At 40.2% G+C, this 6,000-nt stretch overlaps 1 protein-coding gene across 7 annotated transcripts in view; it reads right to left on the minus strand.

Annotated features, from left to right (window-relative positions):
• CLOCK (clock circadian regulator) overlaps window positions 1-6,000 on the minus strand; it is a 55,371-nt gene that overhangs the window by 37,189 nt on the left and 12,182 nt on the right. For 2 of the 7 annotated variants that reach the window (XM_017744339.1, XM_017744337.1), the window contains one exon: window positions 1,526-1,588. The exons of the other annotated variants lie outside the window; for them this stretch is intronic. The gene's annotated coding sequence lies outside the window, so the exon portion shown is untranslated. The remainder of the gene's footprint in view (window positions 1-1,525; window positions 1,589-6,000) is intronic. 7 annotated transcript variants of the gene reach the window in all.

A 6,000-nucleotide genomic window follows, 5' to 3' on the forward strand; every position in this document is an offset into this window, starting at 1 on the left:
TGTAAAATATATTTTTATAGAAAAACCTTGATTTATGTAAAATTTATGTCAAGGCATACAAGTAATACATGATTTTGCAGATTACAATCCTCAGAAATAATGTGACGTGGCTTGTATTATTAAGACAAATAATTTCACACAGGGAACATCACAGGAAAAACATATGAAGCAATACAGTTTTCCAACACTACAGTTTCTTCTGTGTACAGTGTACATAAATAGTGTACAGAAATAGATCAACTTCTTTAATACAACCTGATCTCTGTGCTATAACCCAATTTTGCCAGGGGAGCAAACTAGTTATTATAATAATTGAGGATTAGCTGTAGAGAAGATCTTGTTTAAAGAATCAAAGTCACAGCACCCAATGCCCTGCAGAGCTCTAACACTAGTCACCCACCAGGGTAAGAAAGACCAAGAGCAGAAACATCACGCTGAGCAAACACTCAGCAGAACCTGACTCCCAATGTAAGCACAGCATCAGAAGCCCTGCTCATTATAGAGATTCTGAGGATAATTATAAACCATCCTGATACTCCTTTCCATGAGCTTCTGATCATTTGGATTATGAACTTCTGGGGTCTTACTCTACTAGGACATTATACCATAATTGGGGCAAGCAGTGATCCAGCCATTATCTCCTGCCCAGAATAGTACAACACTATCACTCATATTTTCCATTTTGCTCTTTGCTTCATTGGTTTACCTCCAGCCCAATCATTCTTCTCTTTATTTTTCTCTTTTTTGGAGGTGGGGTAGAGGGGAGGAGAAAAGGAAGAATTTGCTCTGGTTTAGTTTCTCTCCAGGAACCACAGACTTTTGTAGAGAGCAAGAGATTTTTAGACAGATATACCATAACCACCTGCATAACCACCTCTCATCACATAGTTTGGTAGAACTACAGAACAAGCAAGCAGGTTTCAAGGTAGTTGCTCCTTTGCTTGCAATGATATGTACACCAACAGAAAGCAAATTAGGGTAATGACTGATTAATCTTTTCTTGCTAAGCAAAGGCTGTCTGTGAAAATATGGTGGTTTTAAAACTGACACGTCTCCTTTTTTGCCTCAAAAAAAAAAAAAAAAAAGGGCAATTGAAAAAAAAACCCAAAAGATAGGGCTAAAAGGAACTTCAAGGAATGCTGTTCAAACTTTGCAGCCGAACAGGTTATTCCAGCAGCTAGGAATAGTCACATATTGCAACCTCTCCTCTACCACATCGACAAATCAGTTTTTGGTCTGTATTTGTGGAGATGACACATCCTAGAAACGTCATTTTCTGAGATAAAACACGCTATAGCAGCAGGTGTTCATCTTCCAGTGCTTCACAGGACAACCGAGGAGAGGGCTGCTTCTAGCACAGATGGATCCTAGATGGCTTTTAATAGGAAAATTTGTGAGTGGCCATGAGTAGTCTGCTGTGGATGAGCAGCTTCCTTAGGTCCATCACCTTTTCAGAGAGTACTGAAGAACATATAATGGAGAAAGAACAGTAGAACAGAAGACTGGTGGTGTGGGTTGCCATTACCTGAATGGCAGTCTCGTGTCTTCCTCCAAAAGGACTTTTGGGAAGAGAAGAAGTCCAAACAGTCTACAGGAAAGATGAAATGCCTGTTAGGAGGCCTGCTATGGTAGTAGTCAGTGATATCACAGATTAGTTGAGTTATAATGACATTTGAAAGAGTGCATACTATTTGCACACCATCATTCACAGTTCACAGAAGCTAGAAGAGGCTACAGATCACCTTGGGTAGCAGAAAACGTAACAACAGAGGTAAAGAGAGGTTAAGTTCTTAGAAATGGTTTGTCACACAGATGTGTCCTAGTCTACTCCCTGACAAGGTAATGGACCTAAGCAAGCTGTTCAAACAAGTCTGGTCAAAAGTCATTGCAAATATCATCTTCATAGAAGCATGAATTATGAGGATTACAGGAAAAAGCAATTCTCTCCTGCATGCTTCACATATTAAGACTGTCCCGCCATCAGGACAGAGATTTCATCAGGAGAGAGATTTCGCTACAATTTGGGACTGACCACAGTTTGCAATTTCCATCTCTCTAGCTCACAGATAATGAAAACACCCCTGCTCACCACTCCACTGCTCCAGATCATTCAGGCTGTTCTGCTGCCACTCTTCTACCCTTCTCTGTAGTCTGTACCTCCTTGCCCTTACTCAACACAGAGGTGGCCCCATAGCTCCCTTCCTGATACAGTGCAGCTCTCCAATCTTGGTCCAGACTGCAGTGAAGATGCATGCAAGAAAGCTCTAATAAGCCTGAGACCTTTACCGGGGCTACAGTGATTACACGCTGGTGGAGTTCTGAGTCTGGTGAGCAGTGAATTTAGGCCTCTGGAGCCAGCCAATATGAACCTCAGGGACACTGCCCTCTGGGACAAGCAACAGAGCTGGTGATCTGTACGGATGTCCTCCACAGAGCACAAGAGCTAACAATCCCCAGGCACAAGAAATCAAGCAAGGAAGGCAAGAGTCCAGCAAGGATGAGAAGGGACTGCTGGTCAAACTAAAGGGCAAGATGTAAATGCACAAGCAGAAGCAAGGACAGGCATCCCAGGAAGACTGTAGGGATGCAATCCAGTTGTGAAGGAATGGAATGAGGAAGGCCATGGCGAAGCTGGAGCTGAACTTGGCAAGGGATGCAAAGAATAACAAGAACAACATCTATAGGTATATTAACGACAAAAGGGAGGTCAAAGAAGGTGTACACACCCACTACACAAGGCTGGTAAACTGGTAACAACAGATGAGGAGAAGGCTAAAGTACTCAACAATTTTTTGCCTCAGTCTTGGCTTGCAACCTCTCTTCCCACACTTCTTGAATGGATGGACTGCAAGACAGAAACTAGAGGAACAAGGTCCCTTCTGCTGTAAGGGAAGATCAGATTCACGATCACCTGAGGAAACTGACTGTATGTAAGCCCATGACACCTGAGATAAGATGCATCTTGGAGTCCTGAGAGAATTGGTTGATGTATTTGCACAGCCATTCTCCGTAATATTTGAGAAGTCAATGCAATCAAGCAAAGTTCCAAGTGACTGGAAAAAGGGAAACATTGTACCTAGATGATCTTTATGGTGCCTTCCAACCTAAATCACATGATACACTCAAACCTGGCCCACACTTGTCCATGTACCCCACTGATCTGGTCTCTGACTCACCAAACTGACTTCTCAGAACATCCTCAGACTTGCCACCTCACCAGGAATTTGCTAGCAATCTGGGCTCTTTGCCTGAGACTGGCTTCCCTCCAGCTCCCTGGGAGTGACCAGGAAAGCACTCAGCAGGTTGCTAGGTGTCTAATAATTTATCCTTGGCTGCGGGGTGCTGAAGCACTTACCAGGCTTTTTTCCCCTCCATCCTTTTCCAGGCTGTCTGTATTTTGCCTTCCAGGATCCCAACTAACTACACTTAAGGTGTCTCCATCAAATTACTAACAAAGATACTAAAAGAAAGTGATACAATACAAATTTTCTGAGTCATCAGTGAACAAGCTCCCCAAATCAGAAAAACAAAAAGGACAAACAAAAATAGTACAAACCCAAGTTCGTAAGATAAATTTGAAAGGCAGCATTTAATAACCTATCCATCAGAAACAGCTGCTATTCTTCTGCAGTCTCATTTAAAATATTTTCTTAGCCATTTGCACACAGTTCCCTACAAGAGATCCCCTTCCTTCAATAACAAAGCTGTAAGTGTGGCAGAAATAGTATTTGCAAATCCTATGCAACTAGTCTGTACAAAAAAAAACAGTAGCTACATGTTATGATCCCACTTGCTCCCATTTTTATAAGGCTCCACCCTTCCTTGGCTCTCACTGGAGGTGTGCACCCCTTTAGCTCTGGCCACACACTGAAGCAGATTTGTGAAATTATGTGTTTAGAAGAATGCACATATCACACAGTTTTAATAAGAATGAAATAATAAAGACTATTTAAAAACTGTGGCTCCATGTACCTTTGAAAATTGGCACAGCTAAGAAACAGTACCCCTCGACAAAGAAGAGCAGGAACCTCTTAGCTACATCTGCCACTGCTGGATCTATAACAGGGTACCCTGGATTAGACTTGAGTATGTGCTGTGTTTGCACATCTAAAATACAATATATATTGCATAATCAAGTCTGGCTTAAAAGTACACCTACTGCCTCTTTAAATGGTGCTTAACACAAAAACAGGACTTCGCAACAGGAGTTTAGGTCAAGAGAAGCTAATCACTAACCAGTTAGTGTTACAATTCAAAACTGAAAGGTTTCACATCCCTGTGTAAATCCCCATTTCCTTTAATGGAATTCCGGGAAGATACAACCTGCAGTCAGCTAGCCAGCTCAAGAACAGATCCTAAATTAAAGCTCACTGTGCTAAGGAAAAAAGTGCTATAGATGGTATAAAATCTGCAGTCTGGTATTCTCTCACAGGACTCATCTAAACTTGGTACATTTTACAATGAACAAACAAAACCATGCTTCCTTCTTCCTTCTTAGATGGAACGGAGAAGGTAGACAATTGACAGGTTTTTTTCAGGAATTCAAAAGGTGAAAAAATTCCACACACATGTTCTTAGATTTAAATTCCCTCCAAATATTATAACTATCCCATAAAATTATTTACTATACACAAATCAATTTTTTTCTACAGAATAAAGTTACCAGACAGTAGAAAAATTGGTTTCTCAATATTAACAGAAATTTAAAGAAAAAACTTTAAAGTACCAAGATATCTATCCTGAAGTTAAAAACACTTTGAAATAATTAGTCCAATTAAAAATGTGCATATTTATGAAACTGAGCATTATGAATTTTAGATGCTTTGTATCAGACACAAACATTAAACAATCAATTTTTCTAAAATGGTTTGTCACATTTTCATCAAAGCATAAATACTACAAAGAATGCTAACAAATCAAACCAAAGAAGAAAAATTTATTAAACATTTTACTCCTATACTGGAAAATAAACATGATAATTCACCAAGAAATGAGACAGATCAAAGAGTCAAACATTGGTTTTCCTCTACCCCAATAATAAAAGGGAAGAATGACTAAACACAGAAAGTCAACTACTTTTTGAAAATTGTCCTGGAGAAAATTACTTATCAATTTCAACAGACACAATTATTACACATTCAAAGCAAGATAACACCAAGGAAATTCTTCTTCCATTCCACGTAAAATTTCTGTTTGGTGTTGATATAAATGCAAGCTTAAGTTTAGAAAATGAGGCTTTATCGTCATTATTACTGCAACAAGACTCAGCTATCCACCTCAATTAATCTTCCTGAAATACATGAACCTACACATTACGTGAGCACTTCAACTGCCAGACTTTTAGCATGCAGATGTGTCTTAAAAGGTGGGAAAGAAAGGTAAAAAGAGATTATGAAATTCACACAAATGAATCTTTCTAAAATTCTATCCTAGACCAGAAAAAAAACACCCAATGAAGATTTATTAGCTTTTACATTCAAATGAACACTTGCACTTTTTACATAAAGAATTCTGACTAATCAAGAGAAAACGTCAGTCAAAATTTCCTGCTCTGTTCTCATTGTCCTATTCTAAAACTTTCAGAAATTAAGAAAGTCAACAGTTGGCCAAGAGGGTCTGTAAGAAGTTATATAAATTATGTCCGCACCCAGTGCCTTTATCACAGAATCACAGAACAGGTCAGGCTGGGAGGGACCAAAGTGAGACATCCCATCCAACCTTCCTGGTGAAGCAGGGTCATCCACAGGGCACAGGGTTGTATCCAGGCAGTTCCTGAGTATCTCCAGTGAGGGAGACTCCACAGCCTCTCCGGGAAAACTGGTCCAGTGCTCAGTACCCACACAGTAGAGAAGTTCTTCCTCTTCAGGTGGAATTTCTTGTGCATCAGTTTCTGCCCACTGCCTCTTCTGCTATTGCTTGGCACCACTGAGAAGAGCCTGGATCCATCCTCTGACATCCTCCCTGCAGATACTTATAGACATTGATGAGGTCCCTTCTCAG

This window comes from Corvus brachyrhynchos, unplaced genomic scaffold (assembly GCF_000691975.1).
Source record: "Corvus brachyrhynchos isolate BGI_N302 unplaced genomic scaffold, ASM69197v1 scaffold17, whole genome shotgun sequence".
Lineage (NCBI taxonomy): Eukaryota > Metazoa > Chordata > Aves > Passeriformes > Corvidae > Corvus > Corvus brachyrhynchos.